General features: G+C 40.3%; 1 pseudogene; it reads right to left on the reverse strand.

Annotated features, from left to right (window-relative positions):
* Positions 1 to 1,267: 1,267 nt before the first annotated feature.
* Positions 1,268 to 25,866, reverse strand: LOC110541631 (tubulin beta chain-like; annotated as a pseudogene).

Genomic DNA, 25,866 nt, shown 5'->3' on the forward strand with positions numbered 1-25,866 from the left:
CTGCAGTGCACATGAAGGCACAGCCCTAGATCTAGCACAGTGATCCACTATGGACTTGTGGAGTTCCTGCTGTTTTTCCATCTTCTAGTGTGTTTGGGGATAAAAAGCCAGGAAGCTCTTCATTCTAGGCTTCTCTGACCCTGGTGGACAAGACTGCAGAGTGCTACAATAAAATATGTGAAAGTCACAGAGAACCACCTGCTCTCAGGTGACGCCTCCTAGGCAGGCATTGCACTTCCTGTTGGAGATCAACTTTGAATTCCCTAATCTCTTGTTTATCTCTCCTCAAATTCAAAGCAGTTTTCTGGGGGCAAATTTAGTGCATTCACCTATATCCAGGCAGTAGTAGTTAGATATTTGCAGAGTAATTGGTCAGATGTGGGGGGTGTGGTAGTATATATTTTATTTGTTTCTTCCTCACCTTTATCCATAACTTGCTTTATTGCTTCTTTTTTTTCCAAATTCCCATTTATTTTTTGGCTCTTGGGGCAATATCATTTTTTCAATATGAAAAAAGCAGCAAGTTCAACACAAAACAGAAAGGTAGAAAAGTGTGTCCAAACCAAGGGCAGGAGGAAAATGGCAGTAGCAAAGATGTCACCTCCCATCTGGGAGGTCTCCCTAACACCAGGTGGCAGCATACCTTTCCAAGTTTAGAGTCTAAGTGAACTGGGCAGTTTCTGGACATTCAGAGACCAAGGCTCTGCCCACCACCACCCACTTTGCTACATCTCTTGGAGAAGGGAGTAACAATAGGGGCAAGAGAGCCCCAATTGCAGCTTTGGCTCTTGACAGCTGGGAGGCTATCAATGGAGATAGTACTGTCAACTCCTATCATGAGGCTGAGAGATGAAGCAGGGAAAAAAAAAAAACAAAACAAGAACCTATTGACTGAAAGCCTCAGTGGATTCTGCTCTAAATGGCCTTGACTGGAAAACCCACCCCTCTCTTCCTAGTGGCCTCTACTTATTAACCCTCTACCCTCCTTTCCCTATCCACTACTTAGCTTTTTACGGTGGCAGCTACTGTCTGGGTTCTTAGTGCTGGGCTGGTTCTATATAGGGTCTGGAAAAGATTTCAGGATCTTAGAAAAGATGGTGGGAGAGTGTTAACTGGACAGTTAATGATGAACGTGTACCAGGAAGAAATAAGAGTGCAAAGCACAGAACAGCAGAAATCTAGATTTGTCAGAGTGGAGAAAAGAGGCATTCTACAAACAAATATTTATTGATCACCTACTATTAGCCAGCCACCAATAAACCTGCAATTAAAAAAGAAAAAAGAAAGGACAGAGCTTGAAGAAACTCTGAAGGAGGAAAATGAGCAGGGGGAGGAAGCAGAGAGAACTGAGCAGCCTGAGGTGACTCTGGGCACTCTGCTTTAGGCCTCTCCCAAAATCATCTTCCTTCTCCGCAGTGGCTTCCTGGTACTGCTGATACTCAGGGACGAGGTAATTCATGTAGTTCCTGGCTTTGGTGAACTCCGTTTCGTCCATGTGCCTCACTGGAGTACCAGCAGAGGAAGGCTTTCCAGTGGAACATGGCCAGCAACTTCTCAGAGATGCTCTTGAACAGCTCCTGGATGGCACTGCAGTTTCCGGTGAAGGTGACTGCCATCTTGAGACCACGCGGACGGGTGTCACAGACAGCCGTTGTTGAGGACCCACTCCACGAAGTAACTGCTCTTCTTGTTCTGCACACTGAGCACCTGCTCGTCCACCTCCTTCATGGACATCTGTCTACGGTAGACAGCTGCCATGGTAAGGAACCTGCCTCGGGGCAGGTCACAGGTGGCCATCATGTTCTTGGCATCGAAGACCTGCTGGGTGAGTTCAGGCACAGTAAGGGCCTGGTACTGCTGGCTTCCACTGCTGGTGAGAGCGGCAAAGCCAGGCGTGAAGAAGTGGAGACTCTGGAAGGGCACCAGGTCGATGGCCAGCTTGTGGAGGACAGCGTTGAGCTGGCCTGGGAAGCAGGGCAGGTGGTGATGCCGCTCATGCTGGCCGAATCAAGGTGGTTCAAGCCCTTGTAGGTCTCTGTGGTGAGCTTGAGGGTGAGGAAGCAGAAGTCATAGAGGGCCTCGTTGATGCAGTAGGTCTGGTCTGTGTTCCCCACCAGCTGGTGGACAGACAGGGTGGCACTGTAGGGCTCAAACACGATGTCAGACACTGGGTGAGGGCACAACGCTGTAGCAGTTTATGATGCTGTCAGGATACTCCTCGGGTCTTGTTGCTGAGCATTGTGCCCATGCCGGAGCATGTGCCTCCACCCAGCTAGTGGGTCAGCTGGAAGCCTTGCAGGCAGTCTCAGCTCTCTGCCTCTTTCGACACCACGTCCAGGACAGAGTCGACTAGCTCAGTGCCTTTGATGTAGTGGCCCTTGGCCCAGTTGTTGCCTGTTCCAGACTGACCAAAAACAAAGTTTCCAAAAGGACCTGACCAAACAGAGTCCATGGTCCCACGTTCTAGGTCCACCAAGAAAGCTCGAGGGACATACTTGCCACCTGTGGCTTCATTGTAATACACAGAGATCCAGTCCAGCTGCAGGTTGCTGTCTCTGTGGTAGGTAATGCTGGGGCCTCTGCCATGATCATTGCTGAGCACCTCCCAGAACCGATCTGGTTGCCACACTGTATGGCCTGGATGTGCACGATTTCCCTCTTTGCTAAGGTTTACCGTAATAAATTTTTGCTAGTTTCAAGTAAGGTAATAAATTTTTGCTAGTTTCTTGCTCTTTTCTTGCGAGCAAGAAAAGATAATTAATATTTTGGTTTTTCTTTTTTTTTTTCTTACTCCTGGGCTGGACTCAGACTGAAGCTATGGAATGTAGTCCCGGAGGCGGCCACAGGAAAATGCTAGCACGGCCACAGGAAGATTCTAAGAGCTGTTGCTTCTTTTCACAGGTATTAAGTTAACTGATTTTGATACCTTATGGTTACTATTTAAAGTGTTTGTGGATTTTTCTTTCAGTGCCTCATTGATATCATATTCTTTTGTAAGTCATACTTTCATTTTGTTATCTCTAAATTGTTTCTAATGATAGTTTTATTTCTTTCTAAAATAAATGGCTAGAAGATTTTGAGATGTAATGTTTTGTTTGTGGGGTACATAATGTGATTTGCACCAGGTAATTGCCATTAGATTGGTCTCATTAGGCATTTTTTTTACAGCATTGTCATGGCTTATATTTTGTTTACTTGATTTGTCAAAATGGAGGTCATGCACTGGAACTTGCTGACTTACTGAAAATGTACAAAACCTGAAGTATGTACTTCAGAACAACTCTGGCCATATTTGCATTTATGACTTCTGATGTGATGCCAAGGTATGTGATCCTGTTTGCCTTATGTAATTTCTCAGCACAAAATGCCCTTCGATTGATACTATAATTCCATCACTGCTTCTTTGTCACTGTCCTTCCTATATTTCCCTTTTCCTTTTATCTTTTTAAAAATAATTTTATAGTTTTAATTTTATTTTATGTACATTGGAATGAAGGTGTCAGATCCCTTGGAACTGGAGTTAAAGACAGTTGTGAGGTATTATGTGGGTGCTGGAAATTGAACCCAGGACCTTTGGAAGAGTGCTCTGAACCACTGAACCAATCTCCAGCACCCACTTTCCTTTTATCTTACTCTCACCACTTTGCATTGCATGGATCTTTTTAAAATAGCAGCTTTGCATTCAGTCTGAAGCCCTTTGACTTTTGTGTGTTTACTCTCTTTTATCTTGTTTCATTTTCTGTTTCTATATTTCTTTACATTTCCATTGTTTTGAAATACAAGTCTTATTTGCTTCCATCCTAATTTAGACTCTCGCACACACAGAGATGTCATTGTACTTTGTTCCAGTATACCTCCTGCTCTCTAAGCTTTTGATTCCCAGAGGAACCCTTCACTTATATTTCTCTAATTGTTGAGAAGTAAAAACCATGTCTTTGATTACCTTATTTGAGCTGATTGGTTTACTTTCCAGTTTATAATTTTTTACCCACTCAGTTTTTGTTAACACAAACTGGTTTTAAGGTGCAGGTCAATGTAAAAATGAAGAACTAGAGAAATAATATTTTGACATTGCTTTGTTAAACTGTTTTCCTCCAATTGATGCTGTCTTTATTCATCACTCAGTTATGTGTGGCCAGTTGGTCTCACACACAATTTACATTTATGTACGTATGTATGTATGTATGTATATAAGTATGCATGTCTGTGTTCATACACACAGGTCATATCTTGCACTTGTGGAGGTCACCACTTGTGGAGGTCACCTTGCAGAAGTCAATTCTATCCTTCTACCAGGTGGATTTTGGGGATCAAGGGATTGAATTCAGGTCATAAGGCTTGGTGTCAAGTGCCTTTAACCAGTAAAACATCTCAGTGGTCCCTTGTCACAGCTTTTCCATACACAATTTTAGGCAAATTTAGAAGTTCTTTTTGGAGGATTTTAACTAAAATAAAATAAGTTTGATTTGGATGTCATAATGTTTAATTAGTAAAGGGAGAAATATGAAGGCAAGTATGTATTTAAAAATATGTTCAAAGTATATTTACCTATCTACAGTGGTATGCACCATACTGATGGAGTTGTGTTCTGTAAAATGCATTGTTATATGATGCTGTAGTTGTAGAAACATCAGATTTTAATCTAGCAACATGGAAAACACAAATGTCTTTAATCCCAGGAGACAGGCAAGCAGGTCTCTGAGTTCAAGGACAGCCTGGAATAGAGCAAGTTTCAAGTAAAGAAAGCTTATGTTCAGTCATCTTGGTACATGCCTTTAATTCCAGCACTCAAGAGAGAGAGGCATGCAGATCTCTGAGTTTGAGTCAGTTCTGTTCAGGCAGTTGAGAGTCAGTGAGTTAAGAGGCAGTGCAGTGGGGATGAGTTCATGACAGTTCATTTCGTGGCATTCAGACCCAGTTTTTACCAAGAGAGTTTTACAGAGAGAGAGGTTGGAGAGAGAACAAACTAAGCACAGGTGAAGACAGAATGATCAGGAGCCAGAAGATTGGAAGATTAGATTAAATTATTAGAGTAAGTTTGAGGCCAAGCACAACCATTCAGTGAGAAATTGAGAAAAGCCAGATTGAATCAGTCAGCTGGGAGAGGGGTTTGAGCCAGATCAGCTGAGCGAGCCAGTCAGCCAGAGCTCAGAAAAAACTAGAAAGGGTGAGCTCATTCAGCAGTAAGTCTCAGAGACTGAAAACATTCTAGGCCTATGTTAGATTGGATGGAGGCTAGAAGCTTCCAGGACCAGGCCTAGGTTAACACATGGAGGTAGTAAACCTCTGAGATGATAATTAAATCAAGCAAGTAAAAGTTCCTTTACAAAAACCTAGGTGGTATAGCTTGCTGTGTGTCCAGGCTCAGTAGTATATACCAGTGTTTATGTGAAATGATGTTGCCTGAAACATTCTCACAAGTTAATATCCATGACTTATAATAGCTGAAACATTATAGATACATTAGCATTTGTCCAAAGAACAAAACCCAAATCTTTTTTGTTATGTTATACAGTAATATACACAGTTTTAGGATGATTACTGTGATTTTAAGAACTCATGATTTCAGATATTACATTATTAAACAAATCCGCATTAGAGATTATAGTTGAAAACATCTAGTGAATTGAAGATGTCAAGATAGACAATCCTTATAATTAAAAACCACATCATTGTTCATATACCATCAGTATAATATATGCTCAAAGAAGAAAATATTAACAGTTTTCTTGAAGTATATAAATATATATTTCTTGAAAAAATATATACACACATATATGTACATGTGTTGAATTAGGTGTATTTTTAAATGGCTTTTCATAGTGTTTCAAACATGCACATCAAAATTAATTTAGGATCTATTAAAAATGGATCTTTATTTGTAGTACCATCCAGAATACTTTTTTAAATTAATTTTTTATTAATTACAATTTATTGATTAAGTATCCTAGCTGTATTCCATCCTTTGTTCCCTTTCATGCCCCTCCTACAGTCCACTGATAGGGGAAGTCTTCTTCCTCTTCCCTCTGACCCTAGTCTATCAGGTCTCATCAGGACTGGCTTTATTGTCTTCCTCTGTGGCCTAGTAAGGTTGGTTTCCCATTTAGGGAGAGGTGATCAAAAAGCCAGCCACTGAGTTCATGTCAGAGACAGTCCTTGTTCCCCTTACTAGGTGACCCACTTGGACACTGAACTACAATGGGCTATATCTGTGTAGGGGTTCTAGGTTATGTCCATGCGTGGTCCTTACACCCAGAATTCTTGAGCCAGCTGAATGTATCAGGATGTGACAATGCATTCAGTTAGTCTCTCTTTAATTTTAAAAGACAGTGTCTGATGTCATCCAGGCTAGCATCCACTGTGTAGCTGAGGACAAACTGTAACTTAATCTCCAGTCTTCTTTCCTCCATCTTCCAATCCTGGAATTGGTATATACAGTGATTGCTAGGCTTGGACATGCATTTAAAAGCAGCGCCATTGGCCTGGGGGCATACTCTTGTGGTGAAGCTTGAGATGGTAGTTACACACAGGTGTCTATGAGGCATGGGCACTGTCAGCACAAAGATTTGTTTTAAAACAATTTTTTATACTTTTATTTTATTTTACTAATTACAGTTTATTCACTTTTATCCTAGCTGTTACCCCCTCTCCCAACCCCTCCTGATCCCTCCCTCCCTCTTCTTCTCCTATGCCCCTCCCCCAGTCCAATGATAAGGGAGGTCTTCCTCCTCTTCCATCTCACCTTAGTCTATCAGGTCTTCTTTGTCTTCCTCTGTAGCCTGGCAAGGTTGCTCCCCCCTCAGGTTGAGGTGATCCCTGTTCCCTGTTTTCTTCCATCTTTCCTTTCTGAATGAAGATTGAGCATCTTACCCAGGGTCCTCCTTCTTGCTTGCTTCCTTAGGTGTACAGATTTTATCATGATTATCCTATATCATATGTCTAATATCCATTTATAAGTGATTGTATCCCCTGTGTGTCTTTCTGCTTCTAGAATACCTCACTCAGGATGATATTTTCTAGTTCCCACCATTTGCCTGCAAATGTCATGATTTCCTTGTTTTTAATTGCTGAGTAGTATCCACTGTGTAAATGTACCACAATTTCTGTATCCATTCCTCAACTGAGGGGCATCTGGGCTGTTGCCAACTTCTGGCTATTACAAATAAAGCTGCTATAAACATGGTTGAGCAAATGTCCTTGTTGTATACTTGAGCATCTTTTGGATATATGCCTAGGAGTGGTACAGGTGGTCTTGAGATAGCCTTATTCCTATTTGTCTGAGAAAGCACAAGATTGATTTCCAAAGTGGTTGTACAAGGTTACATTCCCACCAGCAATGGAGGAGGGTTTCCCTTTCTCCACATCATCTCCAGCATGTGATGTCAATTGAATTTTTGATCTTAGCTATTTTGATGGGTGTAAGGTAAAATCTCAGTGTTGTTTTGATTTGCATTTCCCTGATGACTAAGGTTGTTGCACATTTCCTTAAGAGTTTCTCTGCCACTCAATGTTCCTCTATTGAGAATTGTCTGTTTAGCTCTGTACCTCACTTTTAATTGGGTTACTTGATTTGTTGCTTTTTAACTTCTTAAGTTCTTTATATATTCTGGATATTAGCCATCTGTCAGATATAGGGTTGCTGAAGATCCTTTTCCAATGTCTAGGCTTTAGTTTCATTCTGATGATAGTGACCTTTGCCTTATAGGAGCTTTTAAGGTTCATGAGGTTCCATTTATTAACTGTTGATCTTAGAACCTTTTACTGTTTGTGTTCTGTTTAGGAAGTTGTCTCCTGTGCCAATGAGTGCAAGGCTCTTCCCCACATCTTTTTTCTAAGAGGTTTAGTGTGTCCTTTTTATTTTGATGTCTTTAATTTACTTGGATTTCAGTTCTATGCAGGGTGATAAGTATGGGTCTATTTCCATTTTTCTACATGTAGACATCCTGTTAGTCGAGCACTGTTTGATGAAGATGCTATCTTTTTTCCATTGTACGCTTTTGGCATCTTTTTAAAAAACCAGGTGTCCATAAGTGTTTAATTCTGGGTCTTCTGTTGGATTCTATTGATCCACCATTCTGTTTCTATGCCAGTACCATCCTGGTTTTATAATTGTTGCTTTATATTACAGCTTGAGATCTGGGATGGAGATACATCCTTGATTTTTTTTTATCATAGAGGACTGTTTTAATGATTCTGGGTTTCTTTGTATTCCATATGAAGTTGAGTCCTAAACTCCGATGAGTTTAGGTATGTTATACCTTCATTTTCATTGTATTTGTTGAGGCTCACTTTGTGACCAACTATGTGGTCTATATTGGACAAGGTTCCATGAGGTGCTGAGAAGAAGGTAAATTCTTTTGTGTTTGGGTGTAAGGTTCTGTAAAAGTCTGCTAAGTCCATTTGATTCATGGCCTCTGTCAGAGACATTGTTTCATTGTTCAATTTCTGTTTTGTTGACCTATCCTTTGTTGAGAGTAGGGTGTTGAAGTCTCCCACTCTTAATGTGTGGGGATCTATGTGTGGTTTAAGTTTCATCAATGTTTCTTTTACAAGTGATGGTGTCATTTTATTTGGGGCATAGATGTTTAAGATTGTGATGTCTTCCTGGTGGAATTTTCCCTTGATGAGTATGAAATGAACTTCCCCATCTCTTTTTATTAATTTTCTTGAAAGTCTATTTCATCTGATATTAGAATGGTTACTTCTGCATGCTTCTTGGGTCCATTTCCTTGGAAAGCTGTCGTCAGGCCTTTTACTCTCAGGTAATATCTACCTTTGTGACTTAGGTGGGTTTCTTGTATACAACAGATTGCTGAGTCTTGTTTAAGCATCCATTCTGTTAGTCTTTGTCTTTTCAATGGAGAATTGAATCCATTGATGTTGAGAGATTAATGAGCAGTGTCTGTTAGATCCTGTGATTTTGATGTTGGCTGTGGAAATAATTTTGTGTGATTGTTTTTTGTTTTACTGTAGTGTGGTTAATTATTTCCTGTGTTTTCTTGAAAGCAGCTAATATTCTTGGGTTGTATTTTTCCTTCTAGTGTCTTCTGTAATGCTGGATTTGTGTGTAGTTATTGTTGAAATTTGTTTTTGTCATTGAATATCTTGTTTTCTCCGTCTATGAGGACTGAGAGTTTGGCTGGGTATAGTAGCATGGGTTGACATCTGTGTTTTATTAGGCCCTGTATGATATCCTTGCAGGCCCTTGTGGCTTTCATAGTCTCTGTTGAGAAGTCAGGTGTGATTCTGATGGGTTTGCCATTATATGTTACTTGGCCTTTTTCCCTTGTAGCTTTCAGTAGTTTTTCTTTCTTCTGTATACATACTGTTTTGATTATTATGTGGTGGGAGGATTTTCTTTTCAGGGCTAATTTATTGGGTGTTCTGTAGGCCTGGTGTATTCTTGTAAGCCTCTCCTTTAAGTTGGGATAATTTTCTTCAATGATTTTGTTGAAAATATTTTCTGGGTCTTGGAGAGGGAATCTTTTTCCTCTATTCCTATTCTTAGGTTTTGTCTATTTATGTTGTCTTGAATTTCTTGGAAGGTCTGTATCAGCAATTTTTTTTTAGATTTAACATTTTCTTTGAGGGATATATCTATTTCTTCCATTGTCCCATCCACACCTGAGATTCTTTCTTCCTTCTATTGTAGGCTATTGGTTATGCTTACCTCTTTAGTTTCTGTGTGGATTCTTTCTTCCTTCTATTGTAGGCTATTGGTTATGCTTACCTCTTTAGTTTCTGTTTTCTTCCCTAAGTTCTTTCTTTCCACAATCCTCCATTTGTGTTTTCTTTAATTTTTCCAGGTCTGTCTTCAGATCTTGGATCGTTTTTTTGTTTGTTTGTTTTTTATTTCCTTCACCTGTCTCACTGTATTTCCCTCTTTTTCCTTCAATTCCTTTAGCTGTTTGTTTGAACAATCCTCTGATTCTTTTATTTCCTTCAGTGATTTACGTATTTCCTCTCTAAAGGGCACAAACTGTTTGGCTGCAACTTCCTCTATTTCTTTATGGATGGCCATAATCTGTGTGACTTTATCTTCCTTTAATTTTTTACTCATTTTTGTTTCCTTTATTATCCTCTTCATAAGCATAGATGTTAGGTCATCTTCTTGAATTTCAGTTATGCTGTGGTGTCCAGGGCTACTTGCCTCTGGATCACTGGGTTCTGGAGATGCCATATTGCTCTGTCTTTTGTTGGTTAAGCTTTTATGCTGGCCTCTACCCTCTGGACTATCTTAGGTGTTGGGTGTTAGTTTCTGGTGGTTCCTGGAATCCTGTGGTGGAGAGAATCCCTTTGGCAGGAAGATGTATTTTTTTGAAGGAAGCACCCTCAGCTTTTTGGGTATGGTCACTATATGGCCTGTCTTTTTCAGGAATTGCCACAGCTCACCTCAGGCATACAGACCTGAGTGGTAACTATGTTCCTTGTTAGTCAAAAGGGCTCTCCTCTCACCCGGAAAGTCCTGGAGACAGCTGCCCTGCTTCTGGGTTTCTTGCTGTAAATTTAGTGAGCTGCTGCTCTAACCTGGGTGTCCTGTGGTTTGGTCAGGTTTGTTTGGGATATCTGGTTGCCCTTGGAGCATTATCTGGGGGTTGATCTCAGGGATCCCATGCTTCTGTAGGTCTTAGGTTGGAGCTCTGTGCCCCAATACCCAAGCAGTAATCAGTGGCACGTGAGTACTGCTCTAATGGGAGCAGCAGGAGACTAGTTGGTGCACAGCATGTCAAGGGGCTGATGTGCTCACAGGTCCGCAGGACCTTTTCCAAGGTTATATTGCATGACCTAATTTCATCCTTGTTTGCTTCGTTCCCTGTGGGATTTCCCACACGACAGGGACTCCCAGTCTCTGGTGCCCTGGAATGCACAATTCTGTCTGTGAAGGAGAGTTGGGAGTGTAGCAAGTCTCTGTGCTCACAGCTGGCAGCTGGAGCCCCACTCAGTGCTGGCAGTGCCGGCCGCCATTCTGTGGGACCTTGTCCTGGACAAGACTGGGTGACCTGAGGTCAGTCCCATTTCCTTCCTTCCTGTGGATTTTTCTCGTGACTAGGACTACCAGTCTCTGGTGTTTTTGTGCCCAGTCTCCAGTGTTTTTGTGCCCACCGTTTAGCCTGGGAAGGTGATCAGGACATGCAGGTGTGTTGCTCTGGTCTGGTGGCTGGGTGACTTCATGACCCTGGATCTCTTTCAGGTTCTGGCTGGGTGACCTGAGAGTGGACCTGATTGATTCTCACACTGTGGAGTTTCCTTTCACCTGGGAAACATGATTGCTGTTGTTTTAGGGCTCAGAGTTCATTCTCATGGTTGCTGTACAGAAAATATTGTCCTGCTCCTTAGATGTAGTGTCCTCCAGGCACTGCCATCTTGTCCCCCTCTCTTCTAGGTTATATGTGTGTGTGTGTGTGTGTGTGTATTTCTCTGTTGTTGCTAATTTTTTTGTGTGTGTGAACAGGGTGTCACTTCATGTCTTTGAAGTCATGGCAAACTTCCTTCCTCAGCCTGCTGTGTATTGGAATTACAGATGGGCTATCACATTTGATCACATTTGTCCAGAATGTCTATTTTATTATATTTATTTATTTAGTTTTATGTGAGTGGTTTACGAGCATATATATCTGTGGAGACATGTGTGTGTAGTTCCCACAGAAGTCAGAAGGGGGCAATCGAACCCCTGGGACTGAAGTTGTAGATTGTTATGAGCCGTCATGTGGGTACTAAGAATCAGACCTGCATCTTCTACAAGGAAAATAATTGTTCTTTATGGCTGAGCCATCTCCACAGCACCATGTATGTTTTTGAATGGAAAAGTACCCATTAAATGTACAATGTAGATACAGAACATGAACCAACAGTACATATCATCAGACAGCTAATGTTCCTTGTAAACTGAACATAATTCAATAAGACTCTTTATTTACTTTATTGTCCTCTTTTTTTCTAGTCTCCCCATTGCTCTAAATGACACACTTCTACATCACAGTACTTGTATTCTTATATATTTGTTAATTGCCTATAGCTATTTGCACACTGGCAGTTAACTTTGTTCAGTTCATCATGGTGTTGCTAGTACCTAGAATAGTGACTAACACATATCAGATGAGCTATAAATATTTTTGATTAACTTCATAAATGATCTCTTGAAGTACCTTAACTAGAAAAGAACATGCAGAAACACTTTCAATAATTAACATCTGAAGGCTGAATTATGGTGCCCTTTTGCAGATATTTTTTTCCTAATTTTCTCTTTATGGTAGTGGTTTTTCCTCCAAACCCTAAGCTCCCTAAATAAAGACTCATAAGACTCACAATATACATTTATAAATAACCAGGCCATATAGCTAGGCTTTTCTCTGACTAGCTCATAACTTAAAATAACACATTTATACTAATCTACATTCTGCCACATGCCTGGTTACCTCTGTTCAGGTACCATGCATCTGTCTTTCTCATATCTTGCCAGATGGATGTTCTGAGCCTGGCTCTATCCCAGAATCCTTTTCGCCTGCCGAATGTCTTACCACCTATTTCCTTCCTCAGCTTTAGGTCGTTAGCTTTTTATTGACAGGTGATGTTTCCATTGAGACACAAAAGATTCTCTCAATATTTTTCTATGTCAAAAGTACTGATTAAAAATACTCCAAAACCCTAATGTGTAAATTCATTGAATTTTAAAAAGTGGGTCCACAGTGTTATTTTTAGTGGTAAGAAGAGGGAAGAATGAAGTACTGTAAAAGAGGAGTGTTACTAACACATAGGAAGGAGTACAATTAGTTATAAAAATAGACAAAAAAAGAAATTTGTTTTAAAAACAAGGTCTTTCTATGTAGTCTGGCTGGCTATGAGCTCAGGATCCTCTTGCCTCAGCTTTCCAAGCACTGGGATTGTAGGTGTGTGCCACCAAGTGTATTAGAAGAATTGTCAGGGCTAGTTACAGTCCTAGAGAAATGAGTCCTGTGATGTTGACGTGCTGTGCTTGAAGAAATATTGTCTCTTAAAGACTGTGAGAAAACAAAGTATAAGTGTAATTTTAAACAACCTTAGTTTCACTTTCCTCTACTAAATCTGCATTTATTAGGCCAATGAGATGACTCAGTGTGTAAAGGTGCTTACCACCAAGCCCAGTGACCTGAGTTTCATTTCCCAGTACCCATGTGGTGGAAGGATAGAACTAACTTCCACAAGTTGTTTTCTGACCTCCACATGAGTACATGTGCCTGACACCTCACACAAATAAAAGCACAATTAAGCTTTTAAAATTTCATCTTTCATCTTAAAATAAATTATTATTTCATTAATTCAGAAATATTGTTGATAGAGTTTTATATGGGATAAAAATTTTATTGTGCTGAATAAACCCAGTGTATACATTGCATTGCAGGTCATGTACAACCCACAGGGTATGTTTTATGCATCTAAATTCCTTATCGAAGAGAGGTCTCCTAACTCCATTGATATCTGTTTTTATGATGATTTATAAAAACAGTACCTTCCTATGATTGGGAAATGTTACTTAAAAAGCTCTTTTTTTGTTTTATTTTTATTTTTATTCTTAGTTACATTTTATTAACTCTGTACCCCAGCTGTATCCTGCTCCCTCATTCCCTCCCAACACCACCCTCCCTCCTTCATCTCCTCCCTGCCCCTTTCCAAGCCCACTGATAGGGTAGTATCTCTTCCCCTTTCATCTGACCATGTTTTAATCATGTATCTTGAAGATGAAAGGTAAGGGGAAATAAATAAATTATTAGAAAAGGTGAAAAACAATGTTCTGTTTAGAATCCATTATCATCAATGGTGTACCTGTAGTTCTAAATATGACCTGTGTCCATGGTGGGTGTTTGTTAAACTCAACAGATAATGCTACATTCTTTGGTGTAATAAAAAGTATAATTCATGGTCTGGAAAGATAGCTCAATGAATAAGAGCATGTGCTGCTTTTCTAGAGGACCTGGGTTCAATTCACAGCATTCACATGTTGTCTTATAACCATCTTCTCCTCTCGGGTATATATTTTCTTTTTTTTTTTTTTCCTAGGGCTTTTAGATGTGCTGTTAAGTTGCTCATATGAGATATCTCCAACTTCTTTCTGGAGGCACTTAGTGCTATGAAGTTTCCTCTTAGCACTGCTTTCACTGTTTCCCATAAGTTTGGGTAAGTTGTGCCTTCATTTTCATTGAATTTTCGGGAGTCTCTAATTTTTTTTTTCATTTCTTTCCTGATCAAGCTGTCATTGAATGGAGTGCATTTCATTTCCATGTGTGTGTAGGCTTTTTGTTTTTTCTGTTGTTGTTGAGGTCTAGTTTTAATCCATGGTGGTCTGTTAGGATGCAAGGGATAACTTTGATCTTTTTGTATCTGTTGAGGCTTGCTTCTTGACCAACTATATGGTCAACTTTTGAGAAGGTTCCATGAGGTACTGAAAAGTAGGTATACTCTTTTCAGTTTGGGTGAAAAGTTATGTAGACACCTATTAAGTCCATTTGATTAGGACCTCTGTAAATGTCATTATTTCTCCATTTAGCTTCTGTCTAGATGATCTGTCCCCTGGTGAGAGTGGAGTGTTGAAGTCTCTCACTTCAAGGTGTTGGGATCGATGTGTGATTAAAACTTTAATAATGTTTCACTTACAAATGTAGGTACTCTTGTATTGGGGGCACAGATGTTCAGAATTGTGATATCCTCTTGGTGGATTTTTCCTTTGATGAGAAAGAAGTGCCCCTCCTCATCTTTTTTGATTAATTTTGGTTGAAAGTCTATTTTTTAGATATTACCATAGCTCCCCAAGCTTGTTTTCTGGGTCCATTTTCTTGAAAAATATTTTTCCTGCCCTTTACTCTGAGGTAGTGTTTATTGTTCTTGCAGAGGTGTCTTTCTGGATGCAAAACAATGATGGATCCTGTTAATGCAACCATTCTGTGTTTTTTTATTGGAGAGTTGCGTATGTTGAGTTTTATGGATAATAGTGACCAATAAATGTTATTTCCTTTTATTGTGGAGTTGGTGGTGTTGCCGTGTTTCAATGCGTGCTTTCTTTTAATTTTTTGGTGGTGAAGTTATTTGTATCCTGTGTTCTCTGGGGTGCAGTTGTTTTCATTGGATTGAAGTTTTCCTTCTAGTATGTGCTGTAGGGCTGAGGTGCTGTGTAGATATTTTTGAAGTTTAGTTTTGTCTTGGAATTTTTTTGTTTTCTCCATCTATGTTGATTGAAAGCTTTGCTAGGCATAGTAGTCTGGATTGGCATCTGTGGTCACTTAGAGACTGCATGACATCTTCACAGGCCCTTCTGGTTTTCATAGTTTCTGTTGAGAAATCTGGCCTGATAGGTTTTCCTTTATATGTTTCTTGGTCTTTTTCCCTTGCTGCTGTTAAGATTTTTTTTTCTATGTCCTGTAGATTTAGTGTTTTGAATATTATGTACCATGAGGAGTTTCTTTTCTGGTGTGTCTACTTAGTGTTCTATAGGCCTCTTGTATGTTTATGGACATCTCTTTCATTATGCTGGGGAAATTTTTTTCTATGATTCGGGAAAATATTTTCTGGACCTTGGAGCCTCAAATCTTCTGTTTCATATATTCCTATTATTCTTAGTTTTTGGCTTTTCATGGCGTCCTCAATTTCTTGAATATTTTGTATTTGGAACTTTTCTGCTTTACTTTTTCTTTGAGAGATGATTCAGTTTCTGCAAGTGTATCTACAGCACCTGGGATTTTTCTCTTCCATCTCTGTGTGCTATTGCTGATGCTTATCTTTGTGGTTCCTGATCTTTTCATTAAGTTCTCTAGCTCCAGGGTTTTCTCTGTGTTTTCTTCATTGATTCTAATTCCATTTTCATGTCTTGCACCATTTCCTTCATCTGTTTGAATATGGATTCCTGTCTTTCCATGATGGCTTCTAGTTGTTTTCCATTTCCTCTCTATATGCCACTAATCATGCCTCTTCTTGCACATCAATTTGGTTGACTGTAATTGCCTGGATTTCTTCTACAGCTTTGTTTGTTTCCTCTCTATCTGCCTCTACCCATGCCTGTATTTGATTGTCTATATTTACTTGTATTTCTTTGTGAGTTTTGTTTTTTTTTTTTATGTGCCTCTATTTTCTTTATAAGCCTAGAATACAGATAATTTACCTTTATTTACAATTAATTAGCATCTCCATTATTTTTGGGGGTTGCTGGTAAAGCCATGATGTTCTAATTTTTGTTAGATATGTTCTTATGCCAAACTCTAGCTATCTGCTATTCTCTAACCATTGCTATTTCCTGGAGTCTGTACTTCAGACTGGATCCATCTATTTTTGGTATCTGCAGTATTTTTCAGGAAGATGAGAGAAGTCCACAAGTATGAGGGTGGATGTTGGTGTTTAAGCTGAGGCTAAGGGAGAAAAGTCTCAGCCACAGGTGCAAAAGTGCAAGCGAGGAAGCTTGGGTGTACACATGGAAATGTGATTTGAAGGACAGGGTGCTAAATCCCTAAATGTAGACTTAAGCACAGGAGCATGTGCAGGATGTGGCGCTATTTGAGGATGCAATGAGCATAGGCAGGTGCCCTGATTACCTTAGTGGCCTAAAGGCCTCTTTTACTGTCCTCTTGGTATTCATATCTGTGTGGGCTCCAGGAATTGTTTGCCTGGACTCCACCGGTAGGCCCACAGAACAGGGGCTTCAACGTAGAGAATACTGTCCCAAGAATCCCTATCTTGCTCAGACGGGGCATGTGGGTGGCAGTGATCTGATGTCAGGCCCCTGGATCTGGGGTTCTGCATGTACTCACATGTAGGCATCCTCACATGCTAGCAGGCCAAATCAGAAAGCACACAATGTTCACCTTGTTCTTTACTCTCAGATTTTGGCCTGCAGGGACAAATGAGAGTGTAGCAGATCTGTCAGCTCAGTGGTGTCCACTGGGCAGGGAGACCCTTACCTGTGGTAGCCATTTCCTTTTTGTCAGTCAAGGAGCATGGAGGCTCCTGGAGGGGTAGCTGCCACCCAGCCACCACTGCTGCAGACCTGGAAGGCCCATACAGTCAGCACTGGGAGACACTGGGAAGCCTGTATAGCTGCATGTAGAACTTGGCCTGTAGCGCCTCAAGCCTATATCTGAGAGAAGAGAACAGAGGAATCCCCTGTTTTTTCTGCATAGGCCTGCTAGCAAATGAGTGCATGTGATTGCATGTAGAGCTCCAGGTCCAGGGTTACTCTATATTAGCAGCCAAATATCAGATCCTTCCCACCCACTCAATGTGAGCAAAATAGAGATTCTTGGGACTGCATTCTCAGCATTGAAGCTCATGTTCTCTGGGTTTACCAGGGGAGTCAAGGCAAACAACTCCTGGAGTCCAGACAGATATAATACTTGGAGAAGAATAAGACAGGCCTGTAGGCCACTGAGGTACTCAGGACACCTGTGCATGTGTGTTGCATATGTGAACAGCACCAGCACCTGCACACTCTACTGCACTTAAGCTCCCTCTTCCAGTCATCTACAAGCCCTAACACTCTGTCCTTCAAGGAATACTTCCAAGCACCCACTCACTCTTACACACATTCACCTGCAACATTCATCCCTTAGCTAGAGCTGAAACACCAATATCCACTCTCAAACCAGTGGACATCTCTCATCTTCCTGAAGAATACTCCAGGCACCAGAGACAGATGGCCCCAATCTGAAGTACAGACTCCAAGAACAAATAGTGTTACAGAAAAGCAGATGGCTAAAGGTCAGTTAAAAACATATCCAACAACAATCAGGATCTCATGGCTTCACCAGAAACCCCCAGAAGCAATGCATTTGCTAATTCATTAGAAACACAGGAAAATGATCTCAATTCTAGGCTTATCCAGTTATTAAAGGCACATAAAGAAGAAATGAACAAAGCTCTGAAAGAAATTCGGGCAAATACAGCCAAACAAATACAGGCACACGCAGTGGCATAGAAAGAGGACACCAACAAAAAATAGAGGCCAACATTGAAAGACAGGAAACCACATTAAAACAGTGAAAGAAATAGTGCAAGACGTGAAAAGAGAATTAGAATCAATAAAGAAAACACAAACAGAGAAAACACTGTAGCTGGAAAACTTAATGAAAAGATCAGGAACCACATAGGCAACCATCACCAATAGAATACAAGAGAGAATCTCAGACACTGAAGATATAGTTGCAGAAATTGAATCATCTCTCAATGAAAAAGTAAAATCAGAAAAGTTCCAAACACAAAACATCCAAGAAATCAAGGTTTCCATGAAAAGAGGAAATCTAAGAATAAAAGGAATAGATGAAAAAGAAGATTCCAGACTCCAAGGTCCAGAAAATATTTTCAAGAAAATCATAGAAAAAAATTGCCCAGCTTAAAGAAAGAGATGTCCATAAACACCAAATAGACAAGACCAGAAAGGAAACTCCTCAGTGCACATAATAGTCAAAACACTAAATCTAGAGAGCAAAGAGAAAATATTTAAAGCAGTGAGGTAAAGAGCACAAGTAACCTACAAAAGCAGACCTGGTGTGAGAATCACACCAGACTTTTCAACAGAAGCTATGAAGGCCAGAAAGGCCTGGCAGATGTCAAGCAGACTATAAGTGAGCACAGATGCCAACCCAGACTACTATACCCAGGAAAGCTTTCAATCAACACAGACGGAGAAAACAAAATATTCCATGACAAAACTAAACTTCAACTATATCTACACAGCAAAGTTTAGAGTCTGTGTTTCTGCTGGCTTCTTCCACACAGCCTGCCAGTACATCCCACCTGCTCTATCCATCTGACTCTCCTCTACTATTCATTAAGTGTCTTTCTGCTTCTTGGATCCTAGCATTTGGGCTGGGAATAACCAATACTGGTGAAGAACAAGCTAACATGTAATAAACATTGAAAAAGCTAGTGGATTCCATACTCTGTCTCTTACTTCTTTTCCCCATAATATTGGAAATGGAATCCAGGGTCTCTAGCATGCTGTGCTCACACTCTGACCCTGATGTACACCCCAGTCCTACTTCCATTATTCTCTCAAGAGCCCTGGAAAGTCACATTGTATTAAAATCCACAGATATTAGGTAAAAGATTAGTAAGGGTCACTACTCTGAAAGACCATGAATGACCAGGATGTCAATGAGAGGAAACTTCTCATTGCAAAAAGATTTTTTTTAATTTTTATTTTTTTTATTAGTTACATTTTATTAACTCTGTATCCTAGCTGTATCCTGAGCCTTCAATCCCTCCCAATCCCACCCTCCCTTCCTCCCTCTCCGCCCTTCCCCTTTCCAAGTCCACTGATGGGGGGGACTTCCTCCCCATTCATCTCACCCTGTTTTATCAGGTTGAGCAAAACTTTCTAATTACATAGTAATTGTGGATTTTTAGGAATGTGACCAATGATGCTGAACTTCCAAATGGACCAGAAACGATGAGAAACGTTATCAGCTCTATGTCCTGGCTGAGACCAAGGTCTTGATTCATTGTACAAAGACACATACACAGAAGAGAGGAGTGTCTTCTCTATAAGGACAGAAACCCCTCCTGGAGCAGTAGGGAATTTCTTTTAGTCCAGTAGCTGTCAGTGTGAAAATTATAGTTTGGAAATGAAAAAGTAGACTCACAGTAAATCAGTTATGCCCTTAGGTCTCTTCCCTCTCATCAACCTTTCTCTCATCTTTCCTTCCTTTTTAATTTTTGTTTCCTGTCTCCTCTCCTTTCTTAGATCCCTCTCCCTATTTCTCTTTCACTCACTCTTCTCACCCTTCCTCCTATCTCTTTTCTCTGCACAACTCTTCTTCCCATTTTTAGAACCTGTAAACATCTTCCTACTCCAGTTTAAAATCGTCACTGTCATCTTCATCATTCTCCTAGACATTGTCCTCCGTGTGCTATTCCTAATCACAATACTCTTCTTCCTCTTTTTTGACTTTCTTCTTTTGTTTTTCTATCTGTTCTTCCTTTCTTTTCTTTCTGTTTGAATTTTCTTCCTTCTACTTGTTCTCATACTCCTACTTTTGCACCTGTCTACACTCTCCTGTGTCATTCTGAAGATCTTTATTTCACCATAACCAAAGTGGGCAGAGGAATTAAAAAATAGAAATGAATAGGAAGAAGAAGTAAGCAATGCATTAGGTCTATTTAGATCAATAATGTGAGAAACAATGGAGAAAATTGCTAAAATTCAATGTCTTCTTCTTACTGTGGGACAATATCGAGGGTAAAAAAATTATTTTTTTACCAAGGAAAGCAGGATAATTCACTGCTTTTCTGATACTAGATCTCCTGAAAAATTCAGAAAATCTTGACATTGGGAAGGACACTCATGTACAATTTTTGGTGTAGAATTTCTTCAACCTCTTTCTCTTGAGGTTACTTCTTGATAGTTTGTCCTAGTAAATCAGCAGTGATATCACCATATTTTTATAAAGCAGCTAGTATGAATTAGAATGTTGCCCTTAACTGAATGCTTTAATAGTAATCAGGTAAGACACTCTATAGATAAATTTTAAATAATTTTCAACCATGAAAGCATTTTGCTCTTGTACCTAACAGATTTGAAACTCACACAGTTGCTTTTTGTATTTGGGGGCACACACCACTGTGATGGACTCAGGCAGCATCTGCTGGTAGCAAAAATAGGTGTGTAGGTCCACACTTGATAAGAATGCTCTCTTGGTTGGATGGGTCTACAAAAACAAAAGAAGACAAGAATTGCAAGTGAGCATAGCCAGCCAGGTCAGATTCACCAAGAAAGGCAAGCCCAACCAGCTTCAACAATTGACCCTTACCAAGATTCCTCAAATCATTCAAGGGAAACACTTTTCTGCTCAGTGGAGAAGGAAAAGGAAACAATCTGTTCTGTCCTCCTAAATCATAAAGGGTAAAATATGCTAAGTTTCTCTCTATAATTTTATCTTGTCCCTCACTGAAAATAAGACTCTTTTATTAATCCATGTTTAGTTATACCTGATATCTAAAAGGTAACCATTTCAAGTTTTATCCTTCAGTTTCTAACTCACATCTGCTTCCCTGCTACAAACAGCAGACTGAGTCCTTCCTCATCAAGCTTTTGGATGACCATTACAAATATTGGTTCAACGATCTCTCTGAGTCTTCATTTGTCTGCCTTCACTGCTGCCGCATGTGATTACTGAACCCCATGTGATTACTCCCTATGGGAAGAGGAGTACCTTCTGCTCCTGAAGGAGTACCACCCTTAAGAGGTGGTACTGTACTACTGTCACTTGATTTACCCCTCTTTCCTTTTCTTCCCTCCTCCTTTTAACTGGTTCAACAGTATAAAAACACATCAGACAATTGCATGTTAGAGTGGGGATGAATCCTGCAGATGTTAAGCCAAGGAAGGCAAAGGTAAAAGTTACATATCTAGCCGTTGCATTTCAAGTCCTGTTGGCATGGTGGGAGGCACATGTAGGATGCGATCACTACTGGAATGCAGGAATACATGGTGAAAGCAAAATTCTATCTGGAGGACAGAAGGAAGGAATTTGGACTAGGCTCCTGGTATATACCTGTTTCCTTCTTTAAGTTGTGTATACACATCAAATTTATTCCTTGAGCTATTAAACTGTACTGCTCATATATGTATACTCACAAGTTAGCTATATTTTAAGTATCACTGATTTGAAAATCTAAAGTGAAGTCAAAGAAAATGTAAAATCAAGAAAACCAACATCATCAAGGTAAAACCATGTTCATACTGTCTGACAGTTCCCTCAGCTGTCAGTACTCTCTTAACTAAGTTCTATCAAGAACAGACTCATAATTACTTCTCCAAGAATCTAGGGGTCAGATCCAAGTTTAGTATGACAGTAATGACAGATTCTAAAAATACCCATGACCTTCATTAGATGACTTTTGTTTTGAGGGACAGTCTTACTATTAGCCCAGGTTGGTTCTAAATCACTATGCAGCAGCCTCATCCTCCTGAGTGCTAAAATTCCGTGATGGTGCCATTATACCCAGATTTCTAAGAATCTGCTAAACCTTGAAGTCTTTCCCTACCATGATTTAAAATCCATTAGCCAACATCCTCAGAACCCTAGCAGGGATATCAATATTCTCTCTGCTGAAGCCTATCTGTGAGTCACATGAAGAACTAATTCTTCAATTCTCCTTGCTGTGAGGTTTTGGGAACCTCTGAACCAGTACTCATGCAGCATTGTTGCTGTTTCATCACCCACTGTGTTCCATATTCTCCTTATTACACCTCCACCTCAGCTGCCAGGAAATGGATTCTCTTGCAGCCAGCTCTCCCCATTTACCACATTTCCTAGACCAACTCCATGCAGAAGTCTCCCAGGTGCCTCTCCTGGTTTCCCCTGGCTCACAAAACCTCCTTCCGATGGCCATATAGATTTGATATCTCACAAATACCTTAAATTCCACACAGTAAGAATTAACTCCACTTCCAATCACAGTCCTTTTCTAGAAGCCCTACTCATCGTTATGAGGGGATCACTGCCATCAACATGAACTCAACTCATGAGCCAGATGCAACAGCATCTCATCCTCATTACTTGGATCTCTGAAATCTCACTCCTCCTCAACATACTGTTCCCACTGTCTCATTGAATGTCAGCAACTCCTAAGCTTAACTGATCTTCACATCTCAATCAGCCTTGAATCTTCTTCACTTTAACTTCTGGACTATGGCTTTAGTCAAGAAATGGTTTTACCCAGCATAACCCAAACAGTTCTCCCTCTACTCAAAATCACCACTATTTTTCCTGCCCACACCAGACAATGGAGACCATGGCTTGGATAGGTCCTATCAACAAATATATGTCATCCTTTTCTGACACCAAACACCAGTCCCAACCAACAGAACTGCTCACTGATGCAGGAGCACGGTGTATGTTTCCAATGATGACCTCTCTCCCACGAAGCCCTTCTGGCCCATCTTTACAAGTCATCATAAGTCACTTCAAGTATGGCCTCTCCTCTCTGAAACTCATAGGGACCCAGATTTACCTCCTGAAATATATAGCTTGAAATGCTTCATCTGAATTGATACTGGGTTGTGTGTGATCATCCATTTATGCTGCCAGGCACAAAGGGCCAAATTTTGATTATTACATATTATGATATTGAGTTCAGAAAAACAGTAAGAATTTAAATTGAGCCAAAACTCATAAAGTCAAAGGAAACTGCTTCAATAATCTCAGTTTCTCAAGTTCTGAGTATAAGTATGTATGAGATCTTAAAACCTAGAAATAAACCATGTGATTGTGGATTACACCTGTCAATATTCCAAGGAAAGCTTCTTGTTCTGTGACCTTCAGTACTTGATAATGAGAAAATCATTAAGAAGAAATCTCTAGGAAAGTTGCTGAGTTTACTTGAAAATCAACTGAAGCATGTTCAGCATGTGCAAACACTTGAAAATCTCGCAGGTAGGATCTCTTTGGGTGTGCAAAAAAAAGTGCTTCTTCATAAATACAAAATAAAGTCATTACGAATAGCTCTCTTGTATTATTTAAAATAGTGTAATATATGTAACTTTTGTGGATGTGACTCCTATGCCATGTTCCCTCACATCCAAAGCAAGGTGCAATTCTCTACCCCAAATTTCAAAGAATGGGAACTTTGCAGAATTGCTTTGATTAAAAAGTAAAATTTAAAAAGCTGTAAAAACTATAAGAAGTTGTCTTATGACTCACTCTGGAATGCTATGGACTGGCATATTTAAACAGAAAAATGATATGGAATAGATTGTCTCTGTGCAGAGAAAGATTTAGGCAGGGTGTTTCTAAGAGGGAAAAGAGAGCCCTGCCATCAGGTAGGTTATTTGCTTACAAGAATCCACCCTAAGGTGAGAAACACAGTTCTTCTTGAATAAAAATATTCTTCCTCATTGGTGGCATAGCAATAGTCAGGGAATCCTTCTTGCAGTGGTATGACTATGCATGTCATATGATACTCCTCTCCTACCTGCCAAAAGAAAACAACTTATTAATATTCCCTATAAGACTCATTCCCACTCTCTCATAACACAAGTAAGTGAATCCCTCACTCAAATGAATGGCTCTTACTGGTCTCCCTCCCCTCAGTGTTTCACCTGGGGAGCTCTTGTTATTTCTATATCAAGAAACAGATGTGGAGATGACCCTGAGATGTCCCCCTTGGGAAATCCTTGTCCTAGTCTCCTCCCTGCAGCAGCCAGCAGGTCTGCTCAGGAAGCTGAGGTTTTTATAATTTACATTCCTAGACTTACCAGAGTAGGTGCTTAGAGCAGGACCCCAAAGTAATTGAGTCCTCCTTTTCCTTTTACAATTAGTTAACATGCATGTCTATATGCCTCATTCCAGCCTATCTTCCTGTCTGTTTGCTGGCCTGCTTTCTTTGCCTTCAAGGCAATGTCTCATTTCCCCTGTGAAGCTGGTTTAAACTTGGAGGAATTGTCCAGCCTTCTTTTGGCATTAACAGGAATTAGCAGCATTAGCTACCACTAAAATGAAAAATTCTAACTATAGCATTGAAGCATCAGGGGATTCTGAAAATCAACCAAATACAAAGTCATCAAATTCAAGGTTTCCAGCCCTTGTCACCCATAGTTCCTTCTATTGGGTGATATCTATGGACACAGACCCTCGATATGTTCTTTGGTAATCAAGAGAAGACAAGGGGAAGAAACAACTTCAGATCAGGACCTTTCATATTTTTACCATGGATCTGCACTGAACACCACAGGTCTCAATTTTCTTTTTAGTGTTCTTCCTCGCAGACTTCAGAAACTTCTCACATAAATCATGAGCGAGGATCACAGGATGTAGACTTCTGACTTTTTGAATAGCAATGGAAAAGAGTGAAAAGTCTTAGGCAACAAGGCCTGCTGTTCATGAGCAGAACTCATCTTGAGAACCTGGGAGAGAAATGAAATGTCATTGTTATTCTCTCCATGATTCTCTCCCCATGATGGAATCACAAAGTAAGCCAGGTTTGTTTTCTCGAGGCTCTGGCTACAGCTGACTGGGAGCTAGGACCATGGACTTTATAGCCACCTTGAGTGGGTGGAGCAATATTTTTAGATGTAATGGTGATATGAGTGTAAATGGACCACGGAAGTGAAAGACGGAGGACATGGACAAGGAAATGCAACATTCTCTGTGATGGTGCTCAGGTCTCCAGACTTCAGACACCTGTCCATGAGTACATGTATACTTTACTGGTGAGCTCTAGTCTCAGACCTCTGTGGCTGAGCCAGATGCAATGGGGACTGTTAGGTATCGGTCCATATCAAAATGCATCTGGCTTCCAGGTTTTCCCATCATCCCTTGGTCCCTGCCTGCTACTTGGCATGGATAGGATAAGCTCTGACCCCCAAACTTGTACTCTTAAACCCACGGGCAGGGGCTTCCCCTTATTATATAAACCAGACATTTAGGTTCCCTTATCACTCTCTCCTTTCAGTCTACTCTCTGTGTATTTTTCCCTCTCTTCTTCTCCTCACCCATTCTTCATTCTCTCTTTGTGCATGCTTTTCTCTTTCAATTGTCTCCTTTTCCAGTATTGCATCCAAGAGTTGTTTCCATTAAATCTGCATTTCTCTACTATATCTTCATCTTGTAATTAGCTCATTCCTGTGTTTAAATGGGGAACCAACTCTACACAAGGGTTTTTAAACTCAGAAACCTGTGGTTATTTACCTGTGCTTTTATCAGTGCCATTTTCCTCAGTCTGCTTGGAAGATGTTGATGTGCTTGTGGGGATGATCTTAGCGTTCTCCTGTGTTGAACACTGCTGTGGTGAGTTGGAGGTTTTGGTTGGTGCTGAGGAACATTGAGATTCCTTTGCTGTTAATGTTGCACTAGGTCCTACTTCTCCACATTTGTCTTCTCCAGGTCCATACAATAGATCAAATGGCAT

The sequence above is a fragment of the Meriones unguiculatus genome, chromosome 7 (assembly GCF_030254825.1).
Source record: "Meriones unguiculatus strain TT.TT164.6M chromosome 7, Bangor_MerUng_6.1, whole genome shotgun sequence".
Lineage (NCBI taxonomy): Eukaryota > Metazoa > Chordata > Mammalia > Rodentia > Muridae > Meriones > Meriones unguiculatus.